This window comes from Epinephelus lanceolatus, chromosome 15 (assembly GCF_041903045.1).
Source record: "Epinephelus lanceolatus isolate andai-2023 chromosome 15, ASM4190304v1, whole genome shotgun sequence".
Lineage (NCBI taxonomy): Eukaryota > Metazoa > Chordata > Actinopteri > Perciformes > Serranidae > Epinephelus > Epinephelus lanceolatus.
The window spans coordinates 31,028,410-31,047,325 of record NC_135748.1 but is presented as its reverse complement, the minus strand read 5'-3'; the positions used below and the strand labels follow the sequence as shown (position 1 = coordinate 31,047,325).

Sequence of the window (18,916 nt, the reverse complement as noted above, 5' to 3'; positions counted from 1 at the left end):
TCTGACCCCGATGAGAAATCATGACTCAGTAAAAGAGATGCAGGTGTGACGGAAGGGGAAAACACCTGTTGCTTTCCATCCTGTTGTTGTTCTTCTATGCTCCAGCGCAAATCCTACTTTATTTTTGTAAATGCAATTAAGAAATATTTTTCTGTTTTACTATTGTGTTTTATTCTATTTCATTCTTTTCAACTTCCAAAAAAAGAGCCATGCCAAACTTGTGTAACAAGTGACGTATCCTCATACAACAGTTAGTATGATATCTAACATTTTAGTGCCCAGTGAATTAGCGCCCCTATCAGTTAAGTTTGATTTAGGAAAAGAATCATGGTTGGGTGTCATCACGTTACATACTCAAGGCTCCTTGATGCTCAATGTTAGATACATATACAGAGACAGACGAAGCCTTCTTGCCATAGTCTGTTTTCACTTCGTCAGAATGAAAACGGAGCAGTACCACCAGAGATCACGGGGGCAGTGTAGCGTAGTTCCAGCGAGATACAACTATAGGACACTCAGAAGACATTTTGAAAAGTGGCAGAACGTAACAAATCTGTAATATAGTGAAAAGAATTCTCTGTCTTCATGTCACAGTGTATTTTACGGCCTCACAGATCACCACCATCTTCAATGCTACCTTCATTAAAAGGTACATTATTACGACCTCCTCCACCATTGCCTCATTTGCTGTTGTCTGAAACTTTTGGCTATGCCCTCTTGTGCCATTTATTGCCTTTATCTATGCCAATAAAGGACGCATGGAATTACTAGGCCTCAGAGATAGGATAAGGAGCTTGGACATCTAGAGGGAGCGCAGAGTCGAGCTGCTGCTCCTCCGCGTCGAAAGGGGTCAGTTGAGGTGGTTCGGGCATCTGATCAGGATGCCTCCTGGGCGCCTCCCGTTAGAGGTGTTCTGGGCACGTCCTACTGGTAGGAGGCCCAGGGGCAGACCCAGAACACACTGGAGGGATTACATATCTCAGGAGGAGCTGGAAAGAGTTGCTGGGGAGAGGAACATCTGGAATACTTTGCCTGTCGCCCCCTTCGGATAAGCGTTTGAAAATGGATGAATGGAATTACAAGGGCAGTGAAGTTTACAATGTTTGCAACAGACTTATCTATTTTCTTAGGTAAAGAAAGAACAAATGAGCCCTTAAAATAAAGTTATGTACTTAACATAACTTGACAATGTACCTTATAACAGTTCACTTGGTTTCACATGGGACAGAAACACGAAGGTTGTGTTTGGTTGACCCAACCACCACCCCAACCTGCGTCCTCACAAGAACTCTTTACACTACTTTTTTGTTACACCTATCAGCGCATCCCTCACCTGTTCGCAGCCTTCATGATTAAGTGGATTATAAACAAATTCTAGCGCATTACTTTTCATAGGGGTACAAAGAGTGCATGAGCACAGCCTAAACAAAGAGCTGCTTGATTTATTACAAGCCTTAATAAAGCAGATGCTCCTCACAGGGCTCTACAAGTTAAATTTTTGAAGCCAGCAGACAGTGAAACATGTTTCAGATTTCAGTCTTGATGATTTCTAGCTTGGGATCTTAAAACCTTTTTTTTAATGATACCTTTAAAGTAAAGGCAGCTTTGTGTGTCAAAGAAGTCAAGCAGTAAAGACCAGTAACATGCCACATACCAGGAACTAACAGAGCCTGACTAGAAGGTAAAAACATTGTGCTGTAAACTTTGTATGGCTCTCACTCTCTGTTATTCTCCATATCTCTCTCCTGTGCTGAATACACTTAGATGCTTCCATGTCTCAGTTTCCAATTGCAGCAACTTCTTTTTCTCTTTACTTTCTCTCTTTCTTTACTCTGTTTTCCCTCCACCTCCGCAGGAGCAATGCATTCCCCAGAGCTGTGCCCTCCTACACATGCATGCCCATATGTACTGTAAATACATACATATGCATTAACTGTAATACAGCGGTGAGACGGCACCACTACAGCCACAACCACACGCATGCAATCTAACCTCAGGCTTAATCTCAACTATACAAACATACTGTGTATTTACAGAAACCGTCAGTGTATGAAAGACGTATTTACTGAGCAAAGTTGAATCTAGAAAGGATTTAAAAGAAACAAAAAAGTTAAAAATCAGGAGAAGTCAAATTCTTGTACTAAAATAAATGACTTTTTTCATGACTGACACACAGCTGATAGTTTATATAAGTTCAGAGCTGCATACCTGTGGGATGCAGGATTTTCAGAATAACCGCAGGAAGAAAGAACAACACTGAAAGGTTATTACAACTCAGACTGAGAGCGCGGACATATGATCCGTCGTGGGTTCCCGGGAGAATTATGGAGCGGGAGTTTCCTACTTAAAATGTGTGAAAAAGAGCAACTGGGGAGAGACGGGGGGGAGGAGGAATGATTGGTGGGCCTGTGGGTGGGGGAGAGCGGCTGGCAAGGTGGGGACGGGGGTTTGTGGCACCTGGAAAAACAACTATTAAGGAGTTTAATGGAAAAAACAGGCGGCCACCTCATCCCTCTGTCTCGCTTTCTCTGTCTCCCCTTTCTCCCCACACAAACACAACAGCTGGATGCTGCTGAATCAGTCTCCTGAGCAGGAAATTACACTTCCTGGCAAACTGCACTTGAAATCCGGACAGACAGTTAGAAATAGACATTATAGGATCGTAATCGCACACACACGTTAAATGTATCCACTCGCGCTCCTTCCTCTCTGCTGTACACATACTTAATGTCTGTGTGTATGTCTCAGTAAACGACGGCTTCCCAAAGTAATACCGAGCATGTAAACAAACTCTGCTGATGTTTTTAACACTCACACACATACAGTGCGCCCACTCGTGAATGCCTGCACATGCCTCACTGACACATATTACAGAAAAAGATGATTCTCTAGTGCACACACTCACACACACACACACACAAACATACACACACATTCTGTGGTATCTTTACAAGCCCTGCTATGATTTAGTGGCAGCTAAGTGATGTTTCTCTTTTTTTTCTGGGTATGTTTTATGGTCGAGTTAGCAGAGAATGCGTGGAGGTATCAGCTTTCAGTTTAATGTCAACAAGCCAAAGCTTAAAGCTGAAAATGGGAATGTCCTCAGACGTGAAAAATGTGGGTTTATTTTTGAGAAATCCTGCAAGAGAAAACTGACAAAAAAACATTTGTTAACTCTCATAATCTGTAATCCAAACACAGGTTTTGTTTCATTGCTAAAACAGATTAAGAAATGAAGACAAATTAAACAAATTGTCACCAGACTGAAACATTGCTATGACCAAGTGTACAGTGAAGGTTATTTTTTAAGCTTGACATAAGATTTTAAAGGTCCAGTCTGTAGGATTTAAGGGGGATATATAGTGGTTAGCATTGTCACCTCACAGCAAGAGGGTTCCCAATTCAAACCCTGGGGTGGGGGAGCCCCCCTGTGTGGAGCTTACATGTTCTCCCCGTGTCAGCGTGGGTTCTCTCCAGGTACTCCGGCTTCCTCCAACAGTCCAAAGACATGCAGCTTAATTGGTGACTCTAGATTGTCCGTAGGTGTGAATGTGAGTGTGAATGGTTGTCTGTCTCTATGTGTCAGCCCTGTTATAGTCTGGTGACCTGTCCAGGGTGTACCCTGCCTCTCACACAATGGCAGCTGGGATTTCGTTACTTAAAAATGAGTTGTTTATATCTACATAGGGAGCAGGTCCTCATTCGTAGAGATCACCATTTTCACCTTCCATATTTCTACTAGGGATGTATCGGCTGCCGGTATTAGCAAAAAATGTGCATCGGATCGGACTGCATGGAAAAATGCCAATCCAAGAACTCCGATCCAGTTTTTCATGGAGTCCGATCCAAGTTTTCCGGCCAGCCCAGCGCTCCGCAATTCAAGCAGTCCATTCCAGTGATCCACTCCAGCACTTACTATCAATCCACCAGGCCAGCATGCAGACACACAGGAAACAGCAGCACCAGGCTGGCACTGACACTACAAAAATAACTGAAAAGGAAAGGCTGCATTGTTGGTTAATTGTCAACAATGTCTTGTGGTGTTAATCTATTTTTTATTTATTAAGGGGCCAAAGCAGCCAGCAAACCAGCTATATTTTTTATTTAATGTTAGTGTTCAAGTTTAAAGTTTGTTTATTTAACCCTGTTCACAATAAACAGGTCAGTTTCTCATACCAACTGTTGTGGATCATTCTACAGTAACTAACCTGATTAAATAGTTGTTCTTGTTAGAGTAATATCGCTTGATCAAACCTTTTCTAACATGACTGACATGACATGACTACGCGCTTGGATCGGATCAGCATCGGTATCGGCCAAAACTCAAGGCTGTAATATCGGATCGGAAGTGAAAAAGCTGGTTCGGGACATCCCTAATTTCTACAGTAGCCCAAAACAGACAAACCAAGAACTGTCTCTTGAGAAGGCAATTTGCGTCGGCTACTGTAATTAGAGGCCCCTCGTGATGAGCAGCAACGGAAAGACAGTGATTTTTAAAACCTAAACAACTATATTCAGTCTTCACTGGTGTAAATCACCAGGTCCAATTGTTTTGGAGAGATGGAGACCCGTACGGATAATTCGACCCACGGTAAAAACCTCCTGAATGTCTAGATCAGAAAAAAGGTGAGCACACATTAAGTTTTCAGACAGCAAACATTAGCAGGTGCTGGGCTATCTGTCCGGCTGTGATGTGCCGAACAACGAAGGAGAAATCTTTCACTTAAACTGATTTATGCAGTGTTTTCTCCGGTTTTAATCACCCTGTCAGTTTGTTTTGGAGAGGAAGAGACCTCTGCCGATAATTCGGCTTCCGGTAAAAACCTCCTGAACAATCAACACTGAAGGAATTCTAACTGGGAGAACCTTCAGCTGTTACAGTTTTAATATGACACAGTGTTCCTTTAACAGAAGGCACTTTAATGCAATTTACAGTGGAATTCCTATCCATCCCGTTATCCTCTGCTTCCTCCACTTCCTCTTTCTTTTACTGCTCTGTCTGTGTGAATGGATTCAAAAGCAGCACCAGCAGAGCAGAGGAGGTAAACTGTGTTCCCTGAGTTTCCCTGAGGTTGTCTGTGACAACCTCTTCCCCTCTCTACGTCCAGTCCTCTCCTTCTCCCCAAATTTCTATACCTCTTCACCCCTCCCTCCCTCCCTTCTTTCTCCTCCATCTAAAAAAGTCTTCCCTTCAATGTGACCTTCACCAGGAAGCACTAAATCACCGGAGGCCACTTCTGTCACAACCTCCACTCCAGCCACTAAAAGTATGTTTGCGAGTGTGTATGTGTGTGCGTACATCAGCAAATGTGCGTGAAAAGAGGTCGTGTATTTTGTGCGACTTTGCCCGCGTGAATGTGTGCATGCTGTTGTGCTGTGCGTGTGAGAAGGGGCCAGGGGGGCCTCCCAGGGGAAGTGGGTCTTTGTGAGGAAGAAGAAGGCCCAAACAGGAACCCCAAACATACCCCCAGGGAGAGAGGACAGGTCTGTGCTAGCCCTCTCACTGTACACACATACACACACACACACACACAGCTTGATGCACAACCTCAGTGTTACCACTGAGATCACACAGAGAGAACAGAGAGCTCTGCTATGCCATGCAAATACTAAACAGATCCAAGAGAAAGAGACTCTGTAGCTCTGTGGGTATTGACTCGTGCTCTACAATGGGGGACAACAGCAGCAACAGAAGAGGGATTACTGGGTTTTATCCAACATTACTCTCCTCTGAGAAACACAAACACATGTTCTCCTCAGGAAATGCACACAGATACATGCAAACCCTGTACTACTATGCATAATTTTAATACAAAACAAGTATATCCATCTATCTAGCCTTTCGTTCTTTAAAGGGATAGTTCACTCCAAAATCAGAAACACGTTTTTCCTCTTACCTGTAGTGCTATTTATCAGTCTAGATTGTTATAGTGTGAGTTGCTGAGTACTGGAGATATCAGCCGTAGAGGTGTCTACTTCCTCTCGGATGTAATGGAGCGAGATGGCACTCAGCTTGTGGTGCTCAAAGCGCCAAAGAATTCTTTGAAAAACTCAACAGCGATGTCACTTTCCAGAAATCATGACCCGATTAATCAAGATATTCCACGGTCCTTGTTGTGAGCAGTTTCATGTAGGAACTATTTTCTCTCCACCGAACTACACCAGCTAACTGTATCATGCAAAGAAGGAAGAATGCATATACTGTTAGCTCACCTAGCACCACTAAGCTAGCTAACGTTACAGCTCAGCCAAAGAGGACACTATTAATGTTGACATCTTGCACTGTCACAAGCATGAGCCTTTCGTCCATGAGTAGATGCACTCTTCCTTTTACAAAGCACAGTGAAAGAGTGAAACAGTTGGTGGGTGTGGTTTTGTTGAAAGAAAATCGTTCCTACATGAAATTGCACAAAACAAGGTCTGTGGATTATCTTGAGTAACCGGGTCATGATTTCTGGAACAAGACACATTGCTTTTGAAATTTTCAAATGGATGTTTTGGCGCTTTGAGCATCACAAGCCAAGCAACATATCCTCGTTTGGATGACATCGAACAAATTAGTGTCCCATGAATGGCATTGTCAGGTAACTGATTTGACGTAAATTTACTTAGGTTAGGTTTAGGAAAAGAAACATGGTGACAATGTACCTTAAAATAACTCAAAGTTTACTTGGTTTCACACGGTCCTCATCACCAGTCTCCTAGGGGAACGGCTTGTGTTTAGTGACCCATCCACCACCTGAACCTGCCTCCTTACACAGACTTTCAGCCTTCATGCTTACTTACTCCCATCAGCAGACTGCAGCCTTCCTGTTTACATGAGTCATGCACGAATTACAGGCTCATAATTATATGTGTTATACATGAATTGTGGTGTGTTACTTTTAGTAGGTACAGTATTAACAGAGCATGAGAACACCCTGAGCCAAGTGCCATCTAGTTCCACTATAGTGAAGAGAAGGCAGACATCTCTACGGCTGATATCTCCAACACTCACACCAAAACAATCTAGATTGATAAACAGCACTACAGGTAAAAGGAAGAATATGTATTTTAGATTTCGGGGTGAACTGGCCCTTTAAGTCTTTGTTTCACTTTTCCCCTCTCCCATACTGTGATCTTAACGAATGTCAAACAGACTAACTGCAGTTCTGACCCACTTCTCTGATTCTTTCTATAATCCACACATGAATAATTTACTCTGACTTCTAAGTGCCTGTTTGACTTATCTCACACACACACACACACACACACGCACACACGCACACACACACACACACACGCACACACACGTTCATCGTCTGCGCATCAATCAACTGTCTCCCTGTCATTTTCTGGCAGAAAGACAGAGGTGCAGACAGATAAAAAGATACTCAGGCGGACAGCTCTGTCCTCATCAGGCCCGGGCCGTGCTCTAGCAATTATCATCATTTTCTCCGTTAGCTACAGCTGCAGAGAACGTTGGCGTGTCAGAGTGGGGAATAAATGGGAGAAAAACTGCCTGTCTGGCAATCAGACCGTCCAAAATGGGAAGCAATTGCCTCACTTGTGAAGGTGAAGACACTGCAACCTAAAGCAATCAGCACAAGAGACAAACTACAGAAGGGAATTTAAATGCAGCTGTTTGCAGAGAGTCTTGGTGGCCCTGAAGTACAAACCTCATCTTCACGATACTTAAGGTTTTAATTCCACAAATATTCCCTTCCAGTCCCCTTCTTTTCTGTCTGCTGTCTCAGGGCCTTGACACACCAAGCCGACAGTCTGACACTGGCAGTGCTGGACCTTCGTTGAGCATCTGTCGCACTAGTTTGTGTGTCCTGCACCCCTGGCACTATAGTTGGCCATGGACGACTTTTTACAATTCAGCATGTTAAATCGCTGTCGGAGACATCGGAGTCCATCTGTGAGTGAAATCCGTCAGAATGGCAGTTAAGCTTAGTGCACAAAAAGAGAAATGAAATTGAGGAAAGTAAACAAAAGTAAAAAAGATGTGAGATAAAAAAAGAAACTTGTTGCATTAGTTAATTTTATGTTTTCAGCCTGTGATCTCTCTAGCAGAAATGGTTCGTAATTCTTTTTGTTACTGTTCGCTAGCGCATGGTTTCCTTTGCTCTTCTAACACTGGGTTATGAACATGTTAATTGGCTAACTAGCATCTTGAATTCATCCTGTCTGATGTTCTGGTTTCCCCTTATGAATGAAGAATGCAGACAACCACCGCCTGCTGTTATGGAGAGTGATTTCCTCTCTGCAGGTGCAGAATAGACGTGCTAGTTGGTCGTTACCTGTAGTCTTTGCGGTGTGTTCAGGTGCAACTTTGTGTCCGAGACACGGGCAACGTGAGGCGATGCAACAGTTCGCCTCCATCGCCACTAGTTCTTTGATTTTGTCTGGGCCTTAATACACCAAAAATACCTTAAAAAACAACAAATTTAACGTGTAATTTAAAACACAGCAGGAGGTTTCTGGTGACCTGCCAGATGCACAAGGCCACGAGTCTTTCTTGAGGAGGAGAGCCGTAGTTTTGGTAGCCTGGATTGCGAGAAAAGCCCAGCCAGGTCCCTCACAGAGACGACAAGGGAGCTGCTATGAAAACACGACGTCTGTATGCAAGCCAGAACACAGGCAGGGGAAGAATCAGAGGAGATATCTGACACAATTAAGGATCAAGGGACGGTTAAGGTGTCTGTGTTCAAAAGCCCTCGAGTAAAGACACATTTTTATAAAAATTAGAAAGCATAAAATAACCATTTTCTTCCATCTATGAGTGAGGAGTATCCCTAAAATGTAAAGGAGTATGTGTTTGTTGTCAAAACTTAAAGACTGAATATACACAGTAAGGTATGTGTGTGTCTGTGTGTGTGTGTGTGTGTGTCTGTGTGTATCTGGCAGAGACTTGGGGGTTCTCTCGTTATGTCTGCCAAACTTATTGTCTGGATGAGACCCAGGCTGCTGAGAGCACAAATCACTGCACTCTGGAGACACACACACACTCACACACACACACACAAACACAGCTGTACACGATGAAACCACGTCTGCAGGCTTGATAGAGCACGTCCCAGAGTAATATCGTTGGTCTTTATAGGTCAGAGCAGCAGTCAAGGCTGAACAGGACTGAGCTACACGCAGGCAGGTTGCGGGCCAACGGGGACAGCATTATAAAATCACTGTGGAGGCATTTTTAATGTAAACAGATACAGGAAACACAGGACAAAAGGAGTATTGATTTATATTTGTATAGCTGGTATTCATCTTAATGTTATGAAAGAAGCTGATTAATGTGTTTTCTCTTTCTTCTCTCTACCAGGCAACAAAGTTGGATGGTCTTTGTAGGTCAATGCAGCAGGCAGCAGCGGGCTTTAAAGACATTTCTGCTTCTATAGACAGCACAGATGAAAATGGCTCAACACAGAACAAACAGGGCGTTACAAACTGTTTCAGTGAACAGAACAAACTAGAAAGGACGAGATGTGATGTGTGGGCTACAGAAGATTCCACTGAACATTGATAAATGATCACATGAAGTTATTGTCAAGCAATAGCTAAAATAATACTCAATATTTTTTAGATTTTAGTGTAACTAACGTTCACCATGATTGCAAGAAGCAATAATCAAGTAAAATACCCTGTTGTTGTCTAATAATTTATTGAACTGATTCAGATTCAGAGGGCTACAGCGTGATTATAAAATGATTATCGATGCATCTTGATGGATCAAAATTTTTTAACGCCTTCCTTATTTCCTTTTTTCTCACTGTGTGACTATCTGCTTCTTTAAAAACACATCTGTAATAATCTATAATTAACATAAACAGATGCATTCACTTGTGTTTTCTTTTATTAATACAATAGCAGTAAGTTAGAACATAAATATGCCGCATATGGCTAACATCTGTTACGTTTCATCAACCAACTCGTTCAGCTATGAGAACCATACAGCCTGGTCTTAGAAAATTGTTACAGGTGATCACAATGTCGAAAGCACTGCATTGAAACAATCTTTCAGAGACATAATCGTTGGAATATAGCGAGGTTATCGTTTGGTTATTGTTTGCTCCACAGACTGAGGGCACAGAAAGGCCAGCAGAACGGAAGGCGCAGTAAAAATGAAACTTAACCGTCAGTGTGCTGGGTCTAGAGTTTGCTTTCAGTCACAAACAGTTGCTCCTCTCATCCGTCTATCTGATGTGATCAGCTGTGATGGGATGGACCTATCAATTATCTACCATGTGACTCAAAACTCTGCAAACTGCTGCAGAGTTCCGCCTGCGCTGCGTTCACTGACCTGCAAAAACCTCACCACGCATAGATTGTAAGTCTGTGGGAAACACTGTGATACATCTAAGAGTCATTTTTTGCCAGAGCCCTATAGTCCTACATTATCCTTTCGACATCTATGTATAGCTTCAACAAAAAGTCAAGTAGTTGATTAAATTAAAAACAGGCAACTCTATTGACAATCGATTCACTCGTGCAGCACAAATGCCAAAAATGTGCTTGTACCAGCTTCTAAAAAAATCAACATGTGATGTTTTTGTTTGTCTTACATCAAAGTAAACTGACTATTTCTGGGTTTTATACTGTTGGTGAAAAAAACAAGCTATCTGAACACGTCTCCTTTGGCTGTGGGAGACGATTATCGGCATTTATCACAACTTGCGGACATTTTACAGCTGATCAGTTCATCGAGAAAAGAACTGTTAGCTGCACCCATACATCCATGAATAAACCAAAGCATTAGTCACTGGAATTGTGCTTATATTAGCTGACCACCATCAGCTGCTCGATTCATGCTTCATTGTCATTCGTCATCTTTTTGCCTGCCAGCTGACTAGTGACTTGACATTCAATCATAATTTTGCAGTTATACACTATTATTATTAGACATCACCCCAAACCATGTACAAAATATTTGCTACTGTTGAGTTAATGAAGCCTCAATGTTCATGGCAGGGGAGATTATTTTACCAGCAGCATCCTGCTTCCCATCAGATTCTTTAAGAGAGCTCTATCAAAGACTTTTTATGACTGTACAGAGAAAATTACCGCAAAACCAAAGTGCTCTTCCAGAACATATTTAGTTTCAAATATGTACAGTGAACAAGGTGAAATGTCTCGTAACCGCCTTCGGATCCGACAGCAACACTCGTCCTCTTGCTCTCACTTGCTCCACTACTTCTACCTTTCTCTTTCTCTTTTATTCTTATCACACTCCCAATATTTTTCCATTTTCTCCCTCCTTCATTTACTTAATTCTTCCCTCCTCTTCTCGAACTGGCCGCGTGCTCCTGCTTCACAAGCTGAGAAGGCACAAGTGTCTCCTCCACAGCTCCAGTGCTATACCAGCTGTTCCTCCAGCGCTCTTCACAACTCTCGGGAAAGTGGGCAGTGTGAATAGCTCGCCACCTCATTAGGAACAAAAAAGCAACCCCAAGGACTACAGGACACAAGGACACACACGGACACACACACACGCAGCAGATATCCCCTTACGGAAGGTGTCGAGGGCAAAGAAGAGGATGTTTTTGTGCTTCAGCGCAGATGAGGGAAAACGGTGACTCACGTCTTTTCTTATCCTTAAATGTTTCCTGGTTAAAAAAGTGTGCCCTTATAAGGCTAACACACAGTCTTGATCACACACACACACACACACACACACACACACACACACACACACACACAAAAACCCTGTTGTTCCACTGCAGAGGGTAGAAAAAACATGGCGTAAATATGCAACACTGTAGGCCACATGAGACGATGATGATGAAAGCTGGCATCTGCTTCAAAACATCCAAACCTGCAGTACACACACATATTTGTACACACATACACACACAGCAAAGAGTGCTCACACACGCACACACACACACACACACACACACACAATTGCAGATAGAAACACACACAATCAAATACACCTCTGCACTACACTCTTGCACGTGGATTCAAGCAGGCATAAGCACACACCTACGCAAACAAACACCTACACGCTTACACACACACACACACACACACACACACACACACACACACACACACACATCTGCCTTGCCTGGAGCTCACTATGACCTGGTCGCTGCATTGCTGCTAATTTAAAAAGCACATTTCGGGTGATGTCATGCTTTTGGCTGCGTTCTGCTAATGCACATGGAGACACACAAATCAGACATCAGACGCACGCATGCCCACACAAACACGCACCCTGGCACGGGAGACAAAGGACACACAAATAAATCTAATGTAATGTGCAAAGACAGCTGACCTGGATTCAGCCAGTCGACAGTTTATTCCTGCTACCACCTACAATCCAGACCCAAAGGCAACCAGCTTACACCAACCACTTCCCAACGAGAGAGCAGACAGCTCAACGCACACACACCCAAATCCTACACTAACCTGAGGAAATATAGTAGAGAGCGAAAGGTTCTGTGTTTGGAGCAGTGGGGCTCAGAATCAATGAGGCGCAGCATTAATCAAAGCGATGAATCAGTGATAAACTGAGAACTTCATTGCAATTGAAATTCATAAGAGTCAGTTTAAACAGATTAGTTGGTTCATCAATGCACACTCCAATAAAGCTGCTGTGTTCACAATCTCTAAATCAGTTTGTTGTCCTCTAAAGAGTACCGATCTAACACTATCAGACACACAATGGACAACAAAAGATCAAAATCAATGCAGCACAACCAGAGGTATCATCTTTTTTATTCCACATATTATTCTTCCTTGTCAAAACCTGGCAAAGAAAACCTGCATTACCCAAAATCCAACTTGCCCGCTGACAGTTTGGTCTGAGATATAGGCTACTATACATACTATCTGCATTAAACAGATGTAAAGAACACACTTAGAAAAGAAAGGCCTCCAGTAAATTAGCTTTAGGTTACCAATGTTAAACAGCAGTCACCTAATCAATAATTTTGTCAGTCAAGTTGGATTTAGCTGTTCAATAAGAATATTTGACTATGTGTTCCTTTTTCTTCCATATAGACTATAGACTGCCCTCAGCAAAGGACTTAAAGTATGTCGGGGTCTTGTTCACAAGTGAGGGTAGAATGGAGCATGAGATGGATCGGAGGCTTGCACTTGATGTAGGCATTGGGCCAGACCGTTATGGTGAAGAGGGAGCTGAGCTGGAAGGCAAAGCTTTCAATGTATTGGTCCGTCTACATCCCAACCCTCACCTATGGTCATGAGCTCTGGGTAGTGATCAAAAGAATGACTTCGTAGATACAAGCATGTAGGGCTGGGCGATATGACCAAAATCTCATATCACGATATAGGTCATTTCATATCCTGATAACGATACATATCATGATATAGCACATTTTAATTCAATGAATAAAAAGTTGACGGAGTTGTCTGAGACAGACAGCGTTGGAGTTATATGAACTCGTTATGTTACTGTAAGTGCCGTAAAAGCTTTGCGAATTAAAAAGCCAAGAAGAGTAATTTATCAATGTGATCCATGCAAAAGATGGACAGACTCCAAATGACGAAAAATACTGCCGTAAAAAGTGTAATTTGCGTCACAGTGATATAAATGATAGAGCAAAATATGAAACGATGGACATTTTTCTCTCGTCACACGATATATATATATATATATATATCGTCATATCGCACAGCCCTACAAGCATGAAATAAGTTTCCTCCGTGGGGTGGCTGGACTCAACCTTAGAGATAGGGTAAGGAGCTCGGACATTTGGAGGGAGCTTGGAGTAGAGCCGCTGCTCCTTTGCATCAAAAGGGGCCAGCTGAGGTGGTTCGGGCATCTGATTAGGATGCCTCCTGAGCCCCTCCTGTTAGAGGTGTTCCGGGCATGTCCAACTGCTAGGAGGCCACATGGTAAACCCAGAACACTCTGGAACTCGCTGAGAAGAGGGACATGGAGAGTACTTTGCCCAGCCTGCTGCCCCTGTGACTTGGCCCAAGATAAGCACATGAAAATGGATGAACTGCCAGATTCTTGAACGAGGTTCGGCAGGACATTCAGGGTGACAGCGATGTTCATGTAATATAGTAAGCAAGCCAAGTGGGCCCTCTGAGCTAATGCGTGCTAACTTTGCTAACAACAGATCGGAAAAGTGCAACACATTTTTGCCGACACTAGATAACAAACAAAATCCAGAGACTGTTTCGTATTAAGTTGCTTTGAGCTGTAAATTCACCACTTCGAAGCAGAAGGCAGTAGATCAGTGGTTCCCAACTGGTGGGTCATGGTCCAGAAGTGGGTGGATCACAAGTGACTTGTGAACATGTCGAGTTTATAAAAAGACACACTTTATTTTAAGTGCAGTGAATTTCCGGCACAGACTTTTTACTTTAAAGTGCTGTTTCCTGCTGTAGAGTAAGTGACTTATGGCCAGCTACTTAACAGAGGCAGCAAATTAGGTCAACGGCATGGCCAAACCCAAGTATGACGCCAAATGTATTGAGCTATGTGGACCTTGAACTGGTGACTGAGAATAAATCTGGATCTTATGGCTGGATCAGCTGAAAACCACTGCAATAAATAACATTATATCAGAACCTGACCAGGCAAAGCCTTTCTTACTCCAGACAGCTGCCTCGATCTGACTCAGACTCACTCTGGGTCTGGGTCTGCAGCTGCCTGTAGCCATCACAGACATCTTCAGTGAGTGGATGGGACAACTTGATGTAGTGCAATGATTCTACTTTGGAGAGTAGCGTTAAAGCAAGTAGGGCTGACTCTGCAGCCACTATACTGCAACCTAACTGACCCCCTGACTGGGGTCTGACTGATGATTCAAATCTTTAACTTTCTTGGGGCTGTCCCACTTACCAGCTGTGCTTTCTCAAGCTCTCTTATACTTAGTGTTTAGTAAAGTCATCCCACAGTTCTCTGCTACTAAACAAGAGAAGAAAAGTCTTTGTTGACATATTATAATCTTGCAATATTTAGACTTTAAATTGCATCTCCTAAATCCAATTTTTCACTGCAGTATCAAAAATATTAAATAGCAATATTTTTTAAGGTATTGTATCGAAGTTAGAAATTCCATTACCTTGACAACACTGTTTCCTACATATATATAGCCTACATTTTTATTGCATTTGTTCCTTACGTGTAATCTAGTAAAGATTTATCAGCAGTATAAAAATAGCTAATATGACTAAATAAAAAGGGGTGAACACAATTCATAATGAGGTGTTGAGTGTTCAGGCGCACATAGAGCCCAAAAAGGAAGAGAAGGCGGCCAAGACTAGACGACATGGAGCCAGAACCAGACCAAGTCTCAGAACCGCTGCTGGTCAGAGCTGAAAGGCTCGTTCCAAAAAAACGTTCCGTACTCAGACATTCCCCAGATACCACAGTGCTTTTACACTAACAGACATCATTCAAAGAGTAAAATCCACTCACAACAAAAAAAAAAAAAAAGATTGCAATACACAGACTCACTCAGACACTGTGAACCCAAACTGCAACAACCTTGAAAATAAGCTGTAAACTGACAGGATGATGGATCTGCCCACAAGCAGCTGATGGTGGGAGGCATCAGCGGTGCAGCCGGTTCTGTCTAGATGTACGGTGATGTGCGTAAAGTGGGCAGGTGCGACATGACAAGTTGCGAAATGACAACATAATGTTTGTACACAAACACTCACACAGACAGAAACTAGAGGGGGTGAATCAGACGCTGGAGAGGAGAGAAAAAGGGAGAGGCAAAGCTGAGGAGAAATAGATGGAGCAGGCATCCTCATGACAGATCATGAAAGCTACCTGCTATGATGTCCAATTACTTTCTCACCGTTTTTGAACCAATAAAAGGAGCCAAAATCAAAGCTTTCAAGGAGAACAGAGGCAGTTTTTGTCCTGTTCTTCTTCCCTTGCAGCTGTTTACACATCTTTACATGAATGAAAAGGTTATTGAAACACACTGATTAATGTTCTTGTGTGATAAAATCAGGCGGCTTTCCAATAAATCATGTTCTGTTAATAATGGTAGGTTTAAAGTCAGGTTTTCTTAAGGAATGATTCAAATATCAGAGAGTTATACAGCACCAAGCCATGGATATTTCTAGTTTTGACACCATAACAGATGGAGTTTTGAGTTTGTTATTAAGGACAACTGGAACATGGCAAGTAGGGCCGCCCCCTAATCATCAACCAGAAAGGTTATTAGTTGGCAAGATTTCACTGGTCGCTTAGTTGGAGGAAAAAAACAAGCAAACAAACAAACAAGAAACTCTATTAGGAGCTGCACCTTGTCAAAATATACCAAAGCCTAAATGACTGGACCATGTGGGAATTTAATTTGAAAGGACAGACACAGGAAGTGGCCACGCTCAGCAGTCAGACAGGAGTCAGGTTAATTTCCAGGGCTGGTACCTGCGGTTATTCCACAGGCTAGTTAATAACATGTCGGGCAGGAAATCCAAAGTGTGGGATCATTTTGAGAAGGTGAAGGACGAACCCAAGGTGATATGTAAACTCACCTTCATTGGTCGATTACAAACATGACGTATTATCTGAAACATGGAAGTAGCTACATGCCCATTAGCCCACAGCGTCATTAACAGGCGGCTCGCTCAGTGTGTGACGTGCACTTGTAGATAAAATATAGGCCTATATTAATGAAGGTTCATTAGTACGGTTTTGTATTTCTCTGTAATGTAGCACAGTGTTAACAATGTTACTGATACTATTCTTTCTCACACCTTCAACTCAAACCATTGTGTTGCCCCGCCCAAAATATATCATTTAATAATTAATTTAATATCAGAAATATGGGGGCGACTAGTCGACTAATGGCCCTAAATGATGACTATTGGTCGACGAGGAAAATTCTTAGTCAAGTTCAGCCCTAATGGCAATAATAGATACGTGAAAAAGACATCAAAATATTGCTAACTGTTTAAAAATAGTCTGACAGCTGTGTCAGAGTTCACATCTTAAACACCTCCTGGAAATGTAGTCTGGACCTCCAAAAGTAGCATCTTGAAGATGTCTCATCGGTGACGTACAGTGTATTCAGTGTCACAGGAAGACATATAAAAAATTCATTCCCGCTCGACTAAAGATGTCCTCTGGACGTCCAAACATAATGTCTTCCAGACATGTTTGTGCTCACTGGGCAGTTACATGTAGGCAGCAAGACTATGTGTTTATAATGACAGAAAGAATAAAGATCTCCAGATTTTAACAGAAATCCATATAAGAGCATGTTTAGACTGGAGAGCCGAAGCTAGACTAACTAGTCTGAGGGCCGTCTGTGAGTGTGTGTTCGTGTATGTGTGTGTGTATGTGTGAGTTGACTGCTGTCCCTGTCCATCAGAGGGTCATATGAGGAGCAGATTAGGGTTTCTAACCGCAAACCCCTGTCGCCATGGCCCATCGTCACGGAGAAGGTGAGGGGAGTCATCGTGTTCCGAACCGCCACTGACTCACCCCTCCTTATCTCGCAGCAATGCACAAGAGTACACAGAATACTCACACACAAAACCACATCTAAATCAGGACTTTGTGGTGCGGCCTAACTTACATGTTTGTCATCCACTCTGCAGCTTCGACATCTCGACCGACTCCATCGCTTTGAACCACTGCAGATGAATGTCATCATCCAAATTAGGGCTGCAACCAGTAATTACTTTCATTATGATTATTTTCTCAATTAACTAATTATCGTTTAAGACTTTAAAGTCTTTAATGGTTTGTTTTCCTGGACCAATTTTTATTGACATTTTGATTTATTTGTGGATCGACAAAACAAATTAATCCAAAGTTAGAGGGAAACTTCTGTATTTTTGAACCTGGATCCAATTTTCCCATGTTTTTGTTTCTAGGCGACTAATGGAGACAGCAATTTCTGAAAATGGTTAAGTATTAAGAGAGCTTGCTTCAGCTGCAGCAGTGAAACAGGCTGCAATGTAATCCCAACGGGCAACTGCCCATAGAGATTCCATTGCAGCCTGTTTCACCTCTGTCGAGCTGTCACAGTAAGCATGGAGCCCACACTGTAACTAACTGCACTCCCTGAAGAAATATAATCATTCATTCATCTTGATCTTCTAACCGCTTCATCCTCTTGAGGGTCGCGGGGGAGCTGGAGCCTATCCCAGCTGACATCGGGCGAGAGGCAGGGTACACCCTGGACAGGTCGCCAGACTATCACAGGGCTGACACATAGAGACAAACAACGATTCACGCTCACATTCACATCTACGGACAATTTAGAGTTATCAATTAACCTAGTCCCCAATCTGCATGTCTTTGGACTGTGGGAGGAAGCCGGAGTGCCCGGAGAGAAGCCACACTGACACAGGGAGAACATGCAAACTCCGCACAGAAGGGCTCCCACACCTGGGGTCGAACCGGCAACCCTCTTGCTGTGAGGTGACAGTGCTAACCACCACACCACCGTGCCGCCCAAAATATGATCATATTTTTGGAAACATGAAATAGTGATTCCAGAGAGAAGCAGACAGAGGGGTCTACAGTCTGTGTTTGAAGGATATATCCAGGATGTCAAACTGACTCAGCAGCAACAACAGGTTAAAAAGACAAAGATAGTTAGAAGCTAAAGCCGAACTATAGGCTACAGATCACAGTGTAAAAGTGAACCACCACATCACTGCTGATCACCACACAAGACAATGAATATAAAGGGAAACTTTGCTGATATTGAACCAGCTGTGTGGCATCGCAGTGTGTGCAGATGAGCACACAATGTGATGACACAGAGCTGGTTGAATATCAGCAAAGTTTCCCTGCTTCCCTTCACTGGTTCCTGTACAGCAGGGTTGGTCTTTGTTTCACTGTTATAATCATTAAAGAGCAAAAGCAGCACGTGTATACATTCAGTAGGCTATATCTTCAGTAGCTAGCTAGCTAACCCTACACTTTTCAGGGTTTGATTTTGGTTTTGGAACAGGGAAGAAACGTATATCT

The 18,916-nt window shown here is 42.8% G+C and overlaps 1 protein-coding gene across 3 annotated transcripts in view; it reads right to left on the bottom strand.

Annotated features, from left to right (window-relative positions):
* ppp2r3a (protein phosphatase 2, regulatory subunit B'', alpha) overlaps positions 1-18,916 on the bottom strand; it is a 97,742-nt gene that overhangs the window by 40,999 nt on the left and 37,827 nt on the right. The gene's annotated exons all lie outside the window — the stretch shown is intronic.